At 38.9% G+C, this 18,957-nt stretch overlaps 2 protein-coding genes across 2 annotated transcripts in view; one reads left to right on the top strand and one right to left on the bottom strand.

Moving 5' to 3' along the window:
• Positions 1-18,957, bottom strand: part of LOC125884319 (uncharacterized) — a 268,232-nt gene that overhangs the window by 39,071 nt on the left and 210,204 nt on the right. The window lies entirely within an intron of this gene.
• The window catches only part of LOC125884294 (Fc receptor-like protein 5), a 70,040-nt gene that overhangs the window by 22,690 nt on the left and 28,393 nt on the right, over positions 1-18,957 (top strand). The window lies entirely within an intron of this gene.

Here is an 18,957-nt window from a genome sequence, read left to right as displayed (position 1 = left end):
ATGGCACATTTACATCTCATCTCACACAAATTAGTTGTCGCCACTGTCACTGACAATCACTTCATGATGTGTAATAACAGAGTTAAATGTCAAAAGCACCCATTCATTCTTAGATGAGCTTAATTCACCTTTTCCTTTGGTTTTCTTCCAGATCCCACAGAATGGATGACATGATAAACTAAAACTTTGTTTAAACAGTATTTGCAGCTTTTATTTACACACACACACACACACACACACACACACACACACATATATATATATATATATATATAAATATATAGGTAGATAGATATCTTTTACTTATTGGTAACCTTATTAAAACATACCACCACAGCAGTTAACTCTTTTTACACAATTTTTGAATGAAACAAATATGTATAAAATCCTGCTTTTTCACATTGTTTGAATGAAAATAGAAATATAAAAGTGAAAAATAAAATCCTGCTGTTTTTTTAACACATTTTTTAAATGAAAAATATAAATATATATTTCTGCTTTAACAGTTTTACTCAATTAAAATAAAAAGTATAGTGCAGCTGGTCAGCCTTAAAGCCTGCTCAGATTCAGTTTTACTAGGAGCTTACTTAGCTTTCCCACTTTGTTAAAGTGCAGTAAACAAAACTTGCTTATATCTAAAGTGCAGCTTAAACAATTTTACTCAACTCCAATGGCGTTGGTTATTTCTTTAGCGATGGTCAGGGAAACGCTCTTTCTTTTAAACGACAACGATATCGTAGTTTGCACCAGATTGCTTTTTCTAGTTGTACCGTTAACGTTCAAACTCGGGTGGTGTCGCCTTAGATGCGTTAGCATGTTAGACGTGTTTCCAAGTACATACCCGACCGCTGTTCTGCAGTGTCGGCACACTGCTTTTGTCTTGTCAACTTGTTTATTTCCATCTTCGTATTTTACCCTGAAACCAAAGTAGGGATGCACGAAATGAAAATTTGTGGCGAAGCGAATATTATTAAACGCTTGGCGAATACCGATGCGAATACCGAATATCATTGTTTAGTTTTCATTAGTTTTGCAGATGAACCCCCTCCAGATTAGTGTTGTCACGGTACCAAAATTGGGACCCACTGTGCGATACCAATGAAAATATCATGGTTCTGAGTAGTATCACGATACCACAGCGAAAATGAGGCAGATGTGCCTTTTGTCATTTATGAATAGATAAATGACTTTTCTATAATACATCAATGATATTTCAATGGAATTAATTACTTAATTACTAACAGCATCAATAAGTGATTAACATAGGGGGGGATCAAAATAAAATAAATAAATAAAATAAGAATCAACCAGCCACCCTCCTCCTGACAGTCCCTTCATAAGCAATGAACAGTCCCTAAAGTGCGGTGAGGTTTGTGGGCCTTTACTGCCAGAAAGAGAGAAATGTGAAAGGCTCGTTTCTCCTCTGACACGTCACATACCTGTGTTAGGCTGGCTCGGCTGTTCAGGTACTTCTGGGCAGTCATGACACCAAGAAGAGGATATTATTGGAACCGACTTCTCCGTTGCCGGTAAGCCGATGGCCGCTGTATTTGACAGGAATACATTACTGTTTGTGTCTGTGACCCCCGTTCAACCCACAACTGGTGGGATTCGCCTTTCGTTTCTGCTGCTGGTTGAAATCTGTAGGCTGCTCGCACAGCGTGCTGAATGATTTAAGCCTATTTTGCTCGCTCAAAACTATTTTTAGTCGCAAATGTGAGTGCCGTGACAGATGGATCGCCACACTGCCGACATTTTATTCCGCCCGTCACGGCACGCCGTTTGATTGCGTTATCAAAACGCCGCTATTATTCGGCCTTGCTTTTAACTTATTCCACCGAATACCGAATGTGCGTTTTTTTGCAATATTCGGCTGAATATATCCGGTTACCGGTTAACTAGATATTTTAAATGGTTCGGCTCACAAAAACGGAATAAAACAAAATAAAATAATATCCTGCGCCCAATAATTCGGTACAGGGTCGTGCCGAACCGAAAGCCGCGTACCGAACGGTTCGACACAAATACATGTAACGTTACGGCCCTAATCATGAGACATTGATGATTTGTAGCCCAAAATGTAATGCAGTTGTCAGACAAGACGCCATTCCTACGCTGTTTTCACAATCATGTCATTTTCTTTTTATTTTTACATGCAGCCCTTCTTTTAATATTCTTCTCTGAGCTTTATTGTGACAACTATGTGATCTAAGCTGTTGAGACAGTTGTATTTTCTGATTAAATCAGCATTGCATTGTATGCTATGGTTTTTGTTTGTTTATTTCTTAACTCTCATTAAAAATCTTCCAAGATATCTTCTGTATACTATAAATAGCTTCTGTATTTTGAAAGTATGGTTGACCATTTCATGTATCAATAAACTTTTTTTCCAATACTTTGCTGTTGCCAGTGTTTTTAATTGTTCTTACATGATTTCCTGTACATAAGCAGTTTATTTGTTTGTCTTCTCTCTGATTGTAGTGATCCAGTAAAGTCATGCTTTTGTTAGACGTATGTTTCTTTGATAGCAATCGAAAAACTTGCACATTTTTATGCAGATGACATGCTTTTATGTGTCAGCAGCTCTTCTCTTAATCAGGCCATGGAAAATCTACACACTGCTTTTGATATATTTCGGATCTCTCTCATCAAACATGAGCTTCTTTTAAATTCTGGTACATTTAAAACAAGTTTATGCTGTTCTCTAGGTCACAGGTTTCCAACCTGGGAGTCCTGACACCCACTAAGGGTCACCAAAGCTTCACAGGGGGTTTGGAGGCCTTCTTGATTTTAATGGGTGTAAGAAAACTTTTTTCAAAAAAACCCCCAAAAAAACTACAAGGTTGAAATTGGATTTTTGTATAGAAACAAATCTTGTTTTTCTCCAGCTCATCGAAAGACTACTTTTTAATCTGCAGTCACGTCTGCTCTTGATTACGGTGATATTGTATATATGCATGCTTCTTCCTCCACCTTAAAGCCTCTTGACTCAGTGTATCACAAAGCACTGCACTTCATCATAGGTGGTACATTTCTCACAAAGGTGGGATGGTCCTCCTTAACAAACAGAAGGGAGCACCATTGTATCTTGTTCATTTTTAAGGCTTCACTGCAAAAACTGCGGTGTTACCTCTGCTCTCTGGTTGCATTTAAATACAATGCCAGGTCTCAGGACATCGTAAAATTAGTGCTACCCTATGTTCACGCTGAACTTGGTAAACATAGCTTCAAATACTATGATGCATACAACTGGAGTGGGCTCCAAAAATGTTTAAGTTGCATTCTCTTATTCAATTTGAACATTTGAAAAGGTTGAACTTATGAACTTGCACTGACACTTATAACTGCTTTTCTTGAGTGTGAAAATGTAAAATTTGCATCTGTCTATGTTTGACCTGTATATGCCATTTTTTAAACTCAACTCTCAACTCAACTTTATTTATAGAGCACTTTAAGAACAGCTGAAACAAAGTGCTGTACATAAACATAAAAACACAAGACATAAAACAAACAATTAAAAACAATAAAAACACTAAAACAATAAAATAAAGCAAAACAATAAAAACACTAAAACAAGAGCAGAGTCTCATGCTGAGTTGAAAGCCAAGGAATAAAAATGGGTTTTAAGACGAGTTTTAAAAATGGACAGTGAGTGGGCTTGTGTGATGCACAAAGGATAGGTTGTTCCAAAGTTTGGGAGCACCAACAGAGAAAACTCTGTCCTCTCTGAGCTTCCGCTTGGACTTCGGTACCTCCAGGAGCAGCTGATCAGCTGACCTGAGGCACCGACCAGGAGCGTAGGGATGGAGCAGCTCAGAGAGGTAAGGCGAGAAATTAACTTTCTAATTGAACTAGCGATGCACTGATTTTGAAATTCTGGCCGATAATGATACCAATGTTGAAAGTAACAATTTGACCAATAGTTGATAGCAATGTTTTTATATCAGTGTTTCTTGTGTTTTTATTTGTTGTCACTTTTTCTTCTTTTGTGCCAGTGAAAAACAGAAATCTACACTACAAAAAAATGATTAAACTGTTTTAAAGTCATTCAGCCCTTTGTTAAATTACCTTTGAATTAGCACAAATTCAGTAATACACATTTATGAAATAACCTTTAACATAACCTTCTTTCATACACACACAAACAAAAACGCCTTTTACTTTCACTTCATTTTCATTTATTTATACAGGAAAGGAATTAAAAGTATCATTGGGTGTGAAAATTAAAACTGGCCTGACTCAGTTAAAAACTGTTTGTCAACAAAACGTCGGCAGCTGCACAGACAATGCAGAGTAGCAGAGTGAAATGGAGTGAGTGAAATGACTGCAGGTTTATCCTTCCATCACATAGTGTTTATATGCATGTGTGAAATGTGCACTGGTCTCGTTCCAGAGCTTAGTGTAAGTGTGACAAAAAACTTTTTATAATATGCCGTAATTCCCTCTCTAATTTCTTTTTTATATTGCTGTGAAAACATCAACAAATTTCTCCTTCAAACAGCTGGATTTATTCAAGTTTCTCTCCAAAAGATACATTTTACAAGATTACACTGAACACATCATGAGAATGTTGTAATGTACCTTCGCCCAGTACTATTTTTTACTGAATAGAGGATGAAGGCACCACAATGTAAATCAGTGGAGCTGTTCATTGTGGCCACCTGCTGCTCAGAGGTAATGATAACTAGCTCTCCTCCTGATTTCAACACGGGTTTACTGTTGTTGTTGTTGTTGTTGTGTTTTATTTTATTTCTCTCCACATACACTCCTCTCAGTAGTGTAGTGATAGCTGATGAGGTGGGTGAGTGGGTTACAGAGGAGAAGGTGGCAGACGCCAACAGACTGTGATGACACACTGAAACTTTTTGTTGTTGTTTTTGTCACAGGTGCAATTTTGGCGCCCCCCTTGGAATGGTGCCCTAGGCGGCCGTCTATATCGCCTATGGCAAGAACCGCCACTGGGTGTAGGAGCAGTTTCTGCAACACCCACCCAGAGAGATTGAGGCATTGGGTGATTTGTTGGCACCCTCTGGTGGCAACCAGTAGGAATAACAACATCAATAAGTTTGTACTAACACAGGACTCAGATAAAGCCTCCACAGCACACATATGCATGTATAACTGCATGTTTTAAGAAATGTTTTCATGAATTTATTTCCCTGGCCATTGAGTGCCCCTACAGTATCCCAGCATACCTAGGCTTTGTCTATACTTTCTATGTCAGCAGCCGGTTCTGGTAACACAAAATTTACATGAAGGTTCGAGCCACGTGGTCTTTATCAAAGATTCATAGGCAAATGAAAGATCTGAAATTAAGACTGAGATTTTAATTTCCACATATTATTTGAAAATAATGTACAATGGCAGATGCCAACTGTGTAACAATGTACAGTGTATGTGATTTTATTTGTAAACTGGACGATAGAACTTTTTTGAAGTCACAATGAAAACGTGGTGTATGCATTTAAAGGGGTGTCTGATGTCATAAAAGGTTTGAGAAAATCTTGAAGGTGGTCTTGCGCTAAATACTGCAAGTTAAAGAAACATGTATCATAAGGACTGCCATAATAACCTTAACAATGAAATCTGCAGACCAAGAAGACCCATTCACTGGCTAAAGACAAAGAAGCATTCAGATCTTACCTTCAACAATCAGTATGTGTTTCTCCACAGATTCATCATAATCCCCATCAGTGACTGAAACTTGATAGCTGCCACTGTCTGTGTCGTTGAGCTTGTTGATACACACGGAGTCTGTCAGGACTCACTGTGAGGCGCTGCTGAACGAGAATCTAAAAACACATAAAAAGTAGACAAAGCATTAAAAAAATGAAAAAGGCCATAAAGTCAACAATCATTTGATTTCCTTGTTGGTTTTAATCTGTTTAAATGCTGGAGTATAGACACAAAGGATCACACACATGGAAACAATCCTTCAGGTTGAATGTGGATTTAATATCACATACACCTCCAAACCCTGCATATCCAACTGCATTATTACTCAACAAAACTCAGTACACACACAGTAAACTGCAGCAACTACATGCAGCAAACATGGAGTCTGTGTAGCAGGTTAAACCCTGCCCACATGATGCGCTGTGTTCGTGCCTCATGTTTTTTGGCTGCTACTTTATTCCTCTTGATTATGTCTCTGTGATAGTTCACTGATTATCTCAACCATAAACTGGCTGAACTCAATCAATCAATCAATCAATTTTATTTATAAAGCCCAATATCACAAATCACAATTTGCCTCACAGGGCTTTACAGCATACGACATCCCTCTGTCCTTATGACCCTCACAGCGGATAAGGAAAAACTCCCCAAAAAAACCCCTTTAACAGGGGAAAAAAACGGTAGAAACCTCAGGAGGAGGAACTGAGGAGGGATCCCTCTTCCAGGATGGACAGACGTGCAATAGATGTCTTACAGAACAGATCAGCATAACAAATTAACAGTAATCCACATGACACAATGAGACAGAGAAAGAGAGAGAGAGAGCGAGAGAGAGAGATATGCAGGTAATGACAGTATCTTACAACAACATTAATGGAAGTAATAATATTATAGTTATAGTTCTGGTTACTGCGGTACAATATGTTGAAAGTATGTATTAATACCTGGCAGTATACATGTGTGACAATAATCATATGTGTATAATAACAGAAGAAGTATGACTAATGACTAATGATGGCAGCAGCAGGAGGCATCTGGCAGGACCACGGCAGCAGCACAACCACACACGTCACACTGTCCAGGCACCGCTGTGATATGAGTTAATCTGAGAGACAGTGGAGCACAAAGGCTCCGGAGAAGAAGCCGAGTTAGTGACATCCAGAATGGCCGGGTTAGCTAGATGCAGTAATAGGATACGAGAGAGAGAGAGAGAGAGAGAGAGAAGGAGAGAAGGGGCCCGGTGTATTATAGAGGGGTCCTCACGCAGACTAGGCCTAAGTCAGCCTAACTAAGGGCTGGTACAGGACAAGCCTGAGCCAGCCCTAACTATAAGCTTTATCAAAGAGGAAAGTCTTAAGTCTAGTCTTAAATGTGGAGACGGTGTCTGCCTCCCGGACCGTAACAGGAAGATGATTCCACAGGAGAGGAGCCTGATAGCTAAAGGCTCTGGCTCCTGATCTACTTTTGGAGACTTTAGGGACCACGAGTAACCCTGCGTTCTCAGATCGCAGTGTTCTGGTGGGATAATATGGCACTATGAGCTCTCTAAGATATGATGGAGCTTGACCATTTAGAGCTTTATAAGTTAACAGTAGGATTTTAAATTCAATTCTGGATTTTACAGGGAGCCAGTGCAGAGAAGCTAAAACAGGAGAGATATGATCGCGCTTAGTTCCTGTTAGTACACGTGCTGCTGCATTCTGAATTAGCTGGAGAGTTTTTAAGGACTTACTAGAGCTACCTGATAATAGAGAGTTACAATAATCCAGCCTTGAGGTAACAAAAGCGTGGACCAATTTTTCTGCATCTTTCGGGTCAGGATAGGCCTAATTTTCGCAATATTACGCAGATGAAAAAATGCAGTCCGTGAGGTTTGCTTTAAATGAGAATTAAAAGACAAATCTTGATCAAATGTTACTCCGAGGTTTCTTACGGTAGTGGCAGGGGCCAGAGCAATGCCATCTAGAGAAACTATGTCATCAGACAAAGAGTCTCTGAGTTGTTTGGGGCCAAGAACAATAACTTCAGTTTTGTCTGAATTTAACATCAGGAAATTGGTGCTCATCCAAGTTTTTATGTCTTTAAGGCAATTATGGAGTTTAGTTAATTGATTGCTTTCTTCTGGCTTCATTGATAAATACAACTGAGTATCATCCGCATAACAATGGAAATTTATAGAGTGATTTCTAATGATGTTACCTAACGGAAGCATATATAGAGTAAACAGGATTGGTCCGAGCACAGAACCTTGCGGAACTCCAAAACAAACTTTAGTACGTAAGGATGGTTCATTGCGAACGTCAACAAATTGAAAACGATCAGATAAATAAGATTTAAACCAGCTTAGTGCTGAGCCTTTTAAGCCAATTAAGTGATCCAGTCTCTGCAGCAGAATTTGATGGTCAATTGTGTCAAACGCCGCACTAAGATCTAATAAAACAAGTACAGAGACGAGTCCTTTGTCTGAAGCAATCAGAAGGTCATTTGTAATTTTAACTAGAGCTGTCTCAGTGCTATGATGCACTCTAAATCCTGACTGAAATTCCTCAAATAAATTATTATCCTGGAGAAAATCACACAGCTGGTCTGCGACTACTTTCTCAAGGATCTTTGACATAAAGGGAAGATTAGATATTGGTCTATAGTTGGCTAACACCTCTGGATCCAGGGAGGGCTTTTTTAGTAGAGGTTTAATTACAGCTACCTTAAAAGACTGTGGTACATAGCCTGTTAATAAGGATATATTGATCATATCTAATATATGAGTGTTAACTAAAGGAAAGACCTCCTTAAGTAGCCTAGTTGGGATGGGGTCTAAGAGACACGTTGATGATTTGGATGAAGAAATCACTGCAGTCAATTCTTGAAGAGAAATTGGGGAGAAGCAATCTAAATATATATTAGATTTTACAGCTGTGTTTGAGGTTAGATAGGTACTATCTGAGGGCAGGAGGTCATGAATTTTGCCTCTAATAGTTAGAATTTTGTCATTAAAAAAGCTCATAAAATCATTACTGCTAAGGGCTAAGGGAATACAAGGCTCAATAGAGCTTTGACTCTCAGTCAGCCTGGCTACAGTGCTGAAAAGAAACCTGGGGTTGTTCTTATTGTCTTCTATTAGAGCTGAGTAATAGTTTGCTCTGGCATTGTGGAGGCCCCTCTTATAAGTTTTGAGACTGTCTGTCCAGATTAAACGAGATTCTTCCAGTTTGGTTAATCGCCAATTCCTTTCAAATTTTCGCGATATTTGTTTTAACTTACGGGTTTGAGAGTTATACCAAGGAGCGAACTTTCTTTGCTTTTTTAACTTCTTTTTAAGAGGAGCTACAGAGTCGAGTGTTGTTTGTAGCGAGCCTACGGTGCTATCAACAAAATGATCAATTCGGGAGAGGTTAAAGTCGGCACGGAAACCTCTGTTACTGAAGGTATTGGTATTGAATTTAACGACGAAGTAATCTTTTCCTTAAGTTTTATGCGACAGCACTATCTGATAAACATCTAGTATAGTAACTGTTGCTGAGTGGCGTGTAATCGAGTAAAAGAAATCAAAAGTAATCAGATAATGATCCGATAGGGATTCTGTGGAAAGACTTTTAGGTTATCAATTTCAATTCCATACGTCAGAACTAGATCAAGGGTATGGTTAAAACAATGAGTAGGTTCATGTACACCCTGACTGAAGCCAATGGAGTCTAATAATGAGATAAACGCGCAGCCAGGGAGTCATTATCAACGCTGACATGAATGTTAAAATCGCCTACAATAATAACTTTATCTGATTTAAGAACTAAACTGGATAAAAACTCTGAGAATTCAGATAAAAATTCAGAATACGGGCCAGGAGCACAGTACACTATAACAAATAAAAGTGGCTGCGAGGTTTTCCAGGTCGGATGTAAAAGACTAAGAACGAGGCTTTCAAATGAATTATAATCTAGTTTAGGTTTAGGACTGATTAACAGACTAGAGTTAAAAATGGCTGCAACTCACCCTCCTCGGCCGCTGCCTCGAGGAATGTGGGTATTATTATGACTGGGAGGAGTGGACTCATTTAGACTGACATATTCATCTTGACACAGCCAGGTTTCAGTGAGACTGAGTAAATCAATATGATTATCTGATGTTAATTCGTTTACTAACACTGCTTTAGACGATAGAGACCTGATATTTAACAGTCCGCATTTAATTCTCCTGTTTTGTCTTTCTGTCACAGAAGAGGTTTTAATTTTTATGAGGTTGTTATGCACAACTCCTCTTTGTTTAATTTTAGATTTAGATAATTTAGGCGGTCGGGGGACAGACACCGTTTGTATAAAACTATTAAAACTATGGCTGGGTAACTGAACTAGAAGCTCAGAGAGGCGTTTAGGACTGCGACTCTGAGTCCTGGTCTCAACTCTGGGTTGTCAGGGATTTAAATTACTAATAAAGTTTGCCAGGTTCCTAGAATGAGAGCAGCTCCATCCAAAGTGGGATGAATGCTGTCTCTCCTAATAAGACCAGGTTTTCCCCAGAAAGTTTGCCAATTATTAACGAAACCCACATCGTTTGCTGGACACCACCTGGACAGCCAGCGGTTAAATGATGACATGCGGCTAAACATGTCATCACTGGTCAGATTTGGGAGGGGTCCAGAGAAAACTACGGAGTCCGACATCGTTTTTGCATATTCACACACCGAAGCAATATTAATTTTAGTGACCTCCGATTGGCGTAACCGGGTGTCATTGACGCCGACGTGAGCCTGGACTGTATGTGTTGTTAACTGTTTTAAAAGCTAGACTTGGCTTCTGTTGAGTTTGAACAGTATCTCAACACCGAGTTTAACGCGACAGACTAAAAGGAAATTAAGCTTCTTACTGTCTTGCTGAGCACGGAGGACTTCACCCAGCGGACTCACAAAACACTGGACATATTTTATTAAAGCAACAAAATCTGTCAAGTTTCAGATTGTGTGTTAGAGACGTTTCCAGAGGTGTGACAGGCGGCAGGCTCCGGTCAGTGTGACCGACCTCCGGGCAGCAGAGCCGGTGCTGACCCTGCAGAGACCCTGACACAGACCATGTTCCACAGGGGACCGTTGGTGCGGGTCTGTGGCTCTCAGTGAGTCCTCACATACTGCCCATGGCTGTCGGGGGGAGTCGGGCTCAGTCGGAGGTTTGGGTTGATCAGAAGTTAATTAACACTTTATCTTACTTTGGGCTATGATCTGAGATCAGTGCAGGGACTCAGGTCAGCTCCTGTCTGACTCTCAGTGAACCTCTTCATCATCTGTCTGAGTTAAAGAGGAAGAGGAGGATGGAGACAGGAGTCAGGTCTCACCTGGGCGAGATCTTCGTCCACCCGCTGTCCAACCCGGAGCTGCGGGATCTGTCCAGAGATGCTGGAGGTGGCGGAGGAGGCGAGCCGGGCCGGAGATTTCAGCCTGGCGGTGGAGATCTACAGCTCCCAGCTGTCAGACCTCCAGCAGCCGGACCGGGCTGTGTCTGAGGAAGGCCGACTCTCTGATGATATCGATGATATACAGTATCAAACTCTGTATAATGAGAAAACATACAAACGCATATGCAAATATAGCTTTCAATACACAACAACATACTGTCGAACTGTCAAATACATAATAAACAAAAGCATTTAAAAACAGCTGGAGCTGGACAAACATATGATACTCTGTTCCTCTCACTACATGTTCCTTAATCTGTATCTGTCAAACAAATAAAGTCACTTATGTACTCACAGAATAACAACAGCACGCAGAACAAAGTCAGCCCCATCCTCACATCGAGCACTGACACTCTGCACTCAACAAGAAACAGAAGGACTGACACTGGAGCTGGACAAAAGAAAAGAGAACTTACATACCTAATATGTATAAATAGTACATGAGACCAGACCTTTCCCACATCTTCTTTTGCTGAGGCCTCACAACACTTTGGGTTTGACCACATATGTTGACAGTCCCACACTTCCTGCCCAACCACTGCAGGTAGCATGCAGGGACGTCCACACGGTCACAGCATTTTAGACAACACTAGTATTGCACTAAGTAGTTCATAATTATAACACATAATTGTTGGGCATTTTGCATTTTTCATAGTTGTGTGTTGTGTTTCTACACAGAGAGCAATGATGGAAATGATCAACTGAACTATAGTGAAATAATCCCTATTTACAGTATTCTCAGAGTTGTGGGTGTAAAAATACTTATAGATCAGGATGAGTTCATGTTTTGGAAGATTTTTTATGACCTCATATGTCAGGTCATTGCCTGGCCCTCTCGTTCCTCTGACCTAAGTCCAACTGAGCACCTATGTGACGTTATGTATCAGTGCATCCGTTGCCGCCATGTGCCGCCACAGTCTGTCCCGGAAACCATCTGCCATCAGGAGCGTGCCCAGATGTTGCTGTGAGTGCATACAGGCACTTGGGGGCCGTACACACTACTGATACACCACCAGAGATAGTTGCAGTCAACACCACAGTGACAGCAGGTTTTATTGCTCTGTTTATAATCATATGCATTTTACCTTCCAGGTTAACTACATGATATTTAAAATGCACAGCTACCCTGAAGACATTATATTCCTAAAGTAATCTGTTGCTGTGTGCAGAACATTGTGGTGTTAATGGGATGATGTCGTTGTCTAAATGTGTATGCAGCAACACATTTTGTAGGTGTGAAAAGGAAGTGAAGGAGGGTTAAATGACCTCATACTGACAAGTGGACTCTGCTGGTGAAAAATTACATTCATTTCATTTCATTCCATTCCTTTTTATGTTTACATGCAGCCCTTCTTTTAATATCCTTCTCTGAGCTTTATTGTGACAACAATGTGATCTCAGCTGTTGAGACAGTTGTATTTTCTGATTAAGTCAGCATTGCACAATGGCAGTTCAACATATGTGGTCAAACCCAAAGTGTTGCATATTTGAAATGTAAGTTCTCTTTTTTTTCTTCCTGGTACAGTGTCAGTCCTTCTGTTTATTAGAGGCGGACCCCTTCTAATAAAACAGAGTGCAGAGTGTCAGTGCTCGATGTGAGGATGGGGCTGACTTTGTTCTGCGTGCTGTTGTTATTCTGTGAGTACATAAGTGACTTTATTTGTTTGACAGATACAGATTAAGGAACATGTAGTGAGAGGAACAGAGTATCATATGTTTGTCCAGCTCCAGCTGTTTTTAAATGCTTTTGTTTATTATGTATTTGACAGTTCAGCCAGTTTATAATGTCTTAAGTATCAATCTTTATTACAGCGCTGAATACACTCCTCGACTGTGGACACACTGAAGGTGACTGAACAATTTTCTGTCTTTTCTGTTTTGGGGTTTATTCACTATTTATTCACTATATTTGATCAATATATACCTTCATATGTGACATGAGAGAAGGAACAGACACTGACTGGCTTTACACATTCAACAGGGACCAGTTGTCTCCTTCAATACAGACAACTGGTACTCCCTAGAAGATAATAGTGAATAATAGACAAATAATAAAAATGTATTCTAAACCAAGCACAAAGACCTGTGGCCACTCTGAGAGCAGGCAGGACAACAGTACCAGTAGGGGGCACTCTGACACTGAACTGTTCTGTGGAAGGCTCTGCTGGATGGAAATATGACTGGTTCAGACGTTCCTCAGATTCCCATGAAACTATAATCCTTACCAATGGTGAACAAAACATCAGTATCTCACAAGATGGTATCTATCAGTGTCGGGAAGGAAGAGGAAAGCTACTTTACTACACAGAGTACAGTGATCCAGTTAGTAGTAGTTACTAGTTGGCAAAATGACATGAAAAACAACATGCAGTAACAATAGGTTACATTGTGTATTCATAAATTTTGATTAAGACTAACACTGAAAATGTTATGTTTTATCTTTTCTAACTTGTGCATAAACAGTCACAAACAGAGCTGTTGTGACCCTGCGACCCAACTGGCCTGAGATATACCTTGGAGAGACGATCACACTGACATGTGAAATTGAGGATGGAGGAGACGCTGAGTGGAAGTATGAGTGGACGACACCCCGCTCATACAGACCTGAAAAACAAAAGGAAAACATGATTACATATGCTTTGTCATCACACAGTGGAGACTACAGGTGTGTGGGCACACTGAAACATGAAAAGTCTTCAACAGAGTGGAGTGATGCTTTCACATTGAGAGTATCTGATTGTAAGTCACATGTCATCAGTCGTCATCTTTATTTTGGTCCATGTATTCTTAGACAGTGCACCTTAACATTTGAGTTATGATACAAGCAGTGCATGTAATGCACCAACAACACACCAAAACATGTCTTCATTCTGTGAAATCACTTTCCAACAGATAAACCTCAGCCTGTCCTCACTGTGTCTCCATTATGGCTGAGTCCTGGAGCCTCAGTAACTCTGAACTGCAGTGTTAAACATCCATCTGCAGGATGGAGGTTCTTCTGGTATAAGGCTGTTCCCAAACTGTCAGACAACTCCTACAGCTATGAGCTGATACCTGGCAGCATCAATGGGACTGAACAGGATTCCTACATTGTTGATGGACAGACACACACAGCAGGATATGTGTGCAGAGCTGGAAGAGGAGATCCAGTGTATTATACTCATTACAGTGGACCTAAGTTTGTCTGGTCTGGAGGTAGGTTTAGTTTGAGTTTTCCAAACTACTGTACTAATAATTTTAACATGAGTGAATCTCATGACCTCCTTTTCATTTTTACACATGCTTAGTTTAAATCCATAACTCAATCTTATAAGATATTATTATTATAATATTCATTTATTTCTGTGTTAACTTTTATCTAAAGACATTGTAAATTAAGAATGCCACCAATACACAGATCTTGAAAATAAAGTTTTTCTTCAATATGTATTGTTGTAAAACATTGAGATACATTTATTTTCTTTCCTTCCATCCATTTCTTCAGCGTCCCTTTCCTCTGCTCTTTTTTCCTGTTTTTATTTTCATGTATTTTTTTACCTCCTTCAGTTTATGTTTGCTTGTTTCCTTCTCTCTGTCCCTCAAACCTTTAAATACAGGACTTTTAGTTGTAATGGGGTATTTGTCTGGTCTGGTGTTGCTGCTTTTATGTAATGGTGCTTTACTGTGGCACTTTAACATCCAACTATTCTCTCCAAAATGCATTTTAGGCATCAATTATATACTCACTTTTTATGTTTGCTCTCTTCTTCCTCTCTTCATGTTTTGGGATAAACATGGAGGTTATGTACCCAGAGAGCTGTACTTCAATTTATGCACCCTTGTATTAGTGCATTGTAGCCTGAAATAACAAAATGATTAAATCCACATTAAACCTGAAGGATTGTTTCCATGGAGGAATTTTAAATTTTATTATATACCTGTACTGGTGTGATCCTTTGTGTCTATACTCCAGCATTTAAACACATTAAAACCAACAAGGAAACCAAATGATTGTTGACAGTATGGCCTTTTAAATGTTTATTCTTTGTCTGCTTTTTATGTGTTTTTAGATTCTCATTCAGCAGCGTCTCTCACAGTGAGTCCTGACAGAATGCAACACTTCAGCAGAGAGCCTGTGTCACTGAGCTGTGAGGGAAACTCTGCTGAGTGGAGAGTGAGCAGGTTTTCTGTAGATGGCCTGAGACACTGTTCTTCCTCTTCTTCCTGGGGGACCATGACTGGATCCAGATGCAACATGGACCGTTACTGGCAGAGTGGAGTCTACTGGTGTGAGTCTGAAACAGGACAGTTCAGCAATGCAGTCAACATCACTATACAGTGTGAGTCTTAATTCATTTAAAAGATTTTGTTTCTGAAGTATTTTAACATTCTGTTACATAGTTTTGAAAATCTGAAGGTGACTAACATTATACAAACTGATTTTCAAAATGAGTGAAACTTGATGACCTTTAAAAGAGCTCATCAGCTTTAGTTCATTCAAGTATAATTTCTTAATATTATCCAAGATATTGTCAGATGGATTTTATTGCTCACTGACATCTTTATGACAATAATCATCTAACATTAATTTTACTTGAAGTACCAGAGTTTTGAAGCTCTACCAGTCTGTAGCACACTGCCATAAAATCCACATTGGCTGCCAACAAATACCAATAATAATGAGCGTTAATGTGTGAATACATAAAAATGTTATTAAAGCTGTAATTAAACCACATACAACACCCTAGTGCCATATTTTCCAGCCTGACGAAGGTTGGCTTCTTGGTTAAATTGACATTTTCTGAATGTAATTTCAACAAAAGTCAACATTTTATCTAAAATGTCACATCCCCAGTCACCAGCAGCTGAAATGAAAGGACTTGTTTAAAGGTCCAGTGTGTAGGATTTAGGGGCATCTATTGGCAGAAATGCTGTATAGTATTCATAACTATGTTTTAATTGGTTTATTATCATCTGAAAAAAGAGTCACTTTGTTTTCGTTACCTTAGAATGAGCTGTTTATATCTACATACAGCCACAGTAGTTCTCCTACAGGCTTGGTCAAAGGAAGAAGTTTCAGTTCGACAACCTCACCGCTGGATTCCACTAAATCCTACACACCAGACCTTTAAGGGTGATCTGCACTGAAATTACAGTGTTACAGTACATCAGTGAGCAACACTGAAACAAGTACTATAATCTTTTTGTTGGTTTGATGACAGAAAGATACATTTACAGTAAGACAGGGATTTCTCAGTTATTGCATGCAGCTGTAAAATTAATTCAAACATTTATTTTCATAATGTTACATCAGCTTGTTTAAGCTGCACCAGCTGATCTCTGCAACCAAATCTTTGTATTCTTTAATCTTTTTACAGACGGTAATATTACCCTGATGAGCCCTGTCCATCCTGTTACTGAGGGAGATTCTGTCACTCTTGGCTGCAAATTGAGGACAGAAAAAGTTCCTTATAATGTGGATTTCTATAAAATGACAAACTCATCCAAAATGTTACTGGAGGGGAGCTGACTATCTCTGCAGTGTCAAAGTCAGATGAAGGCTTTTATAAATGTAGAGGAAAAGATTCATCACAAGGTCGGCAGAATTGGACGTCACCAGAGAGTTGGATGTCAGTAAAATGTGAGTATGATTCAAAACACAATCTTTATTTGTCAGCTGTGTTACGGTCTGAGTTAGAAAAGTCATCACTAAATTAGAAGATGGGTAAGTTTCAGCTGAGTTTACCTGCAAGTTTGTTGTTAGATATTAGTTTTATAAACTAGGGCATTAAGTGATGAAACACAGAAATAAACTAGTAAATACATGTTAATAAATTAACTGTATATTACTTCATATTACTTATTATTTTTGAGCCAAAGAAAAGTTTTCATCAAATAACAGGTTAGACTGAGAAGTTTTTACTGTGTGTTTATGTGTGAATCTAAATGTACATGGTGTGTGATCAGGGTTTATGAGTGTATGTGTTCTAATATTTGTACATTTATTTATGAGTCAGTACTTGTAATTACTAATATAATATTTATTATAGCAGCGTCCAGGCCTGAACAAAGCTCTCCATTTCCTGTGCTGTTGATTGTTGGGCTGGTTGGTGGAGTGTCACTGATTCTTCTCCTGCTGCTGTTTGTGTGTCGCTACACAAAGTCAAAAGGTGAGATCTTTTCCTGCTGATATCAGATTGTGATGTAATCACATGTACTGTAGTAACAATACAACAATTTGCAATACTAAACAATGTCACAGTTAATGTCTTTTTTTTCCTTTTGTTACAGATTCATGCTTCATGAGGTCGGTCCAACACTCTCTTCTCTCATTCTGAACATAACAGCAGCACATTACATGTTCCTTATTAAACCCACTGTATTTACTTCATGTTTTGGGCCCACCAGGTCTCAGAGCACCAATCAGGGTCCTGCTCCAGACCACATGATCAACCAGGATGAAACTCAAGGCAGAGAGTATGCTTCTCTTCTCCACGGTCAGCCTTAATCCTGATTCATGTTATGATTTATCATTAAATCTAAGACTAACATTTTTAGTTTTGATTATCTGTTTTAGAAGATTAGGGAATTCCTACATGATGGGATTAAAATGATGAATAGCTTGGCTTGATTTTCTGTTCTGTAGGTGACGTCTGTCTCTACGAAACAATCAGAGGCTCTGAAGAACCTGAACATGGTACAGTAGATACTTTTTGTTCAACATGGAGCAGAAATAATAGAGTTGGTTAAAGGACTGATTTTAAATGAATCCAGGGATGTCACATATTCTGTAACTGATCTTAAAAACACTGATTGCTAAGAGGGCTGCATGCTTCATTTTATGTGGTGAGAATGACGTGCAAAAGTTGAGATGCTTGTGTAGGCCAGTGTACCCTGAATACAGTACAGTAACTTGTCTTTTCATGAATTCATCTTATTCTTTTAACAGGGAGGAATAATGAGCCAGAGGAGAACGAATACTCAAATGTGACGACAGGATCAGCTGCAGTTTGTTCCAAATAACAGCAGAAGTTTGAAATATTTGCAATTGAAATTGTAAAATATTATAAATCTTTGGGCCTCTGCCTGGATACTAGACTCACTTTTAAAACCCATGTGGAACAACTATCAAGCAAACTGAGGGTCAAAATTGGATTTTTGTATAGAAACAAATCTTGTTTTTCTCCTGCTAGTTGAAAGACCATTGTTTAATCTACAGTCACGTCTGCTCTTGATTATGGTGATATTGTATATATGCATGCTTTCACTACGGTACATAATGAAGTAAGAATCTGTTTATTTTCCAGATCTGTATATTGGTGGCATCCTCAGTTTACCATGTTTTAAGTTAAAAATGTTAACTAATAGAAATAAATAAATATTAATCATGAGACATTGATGGTTTGTAGCTCAAAATGTAATGCAGTTGTCATACAAGACGCCATTCCTACGCTGTTTTCACAATCATGTCATTTTGTTTTTATTTTTACATGCAGCCCTTCTTTTAATATCCTTCTCTGAGCTTTATTGTGACAACTATGTGATCTAAGCTGTTGAGACAGTTGTATTTTCTGATTAAATCAGCATTGCATTGTACCCTGTGGTTTTTGTTTGTTTATTTCTCAACCCTCATTAAAAATCTTCCAAAATATCTTCTGTATACTATAAATAGCTTCTGTATTTTGAAAGTATGGTTGACCCTTTTCATGTATCAATAAACTTTTGTTCCAATACTTTGCTGTTGCCAGTGTTTTTAATTGTTCTTAAATGATTTCCTGTACATAAGCAGTTTATTTGTTTTTCTTCTCTCTGATTGTAGTGATCCAGTAAAGTCATGCTTTTGTTAGACATATGTTTTTT

The sequence above is a fragment of the Epinephelus fuscoguttatus genome, linkage group LG23 (assembly GCF_011397635.1).
Source record: "Epinephelus fuscoguttatus linkage group LG23, E.fuscoguttatus.final_Chr_v1".
Lineage (NCBI taxonomy): Eukaryota > Metazoa > Chordata > Actinopteri > Perciformes > Serranidae > Epinephelus > Epinephelus fuscoguttatus.
This window is presented reverse-complemented; position numbering and strand designations above follow the sequence as displayed.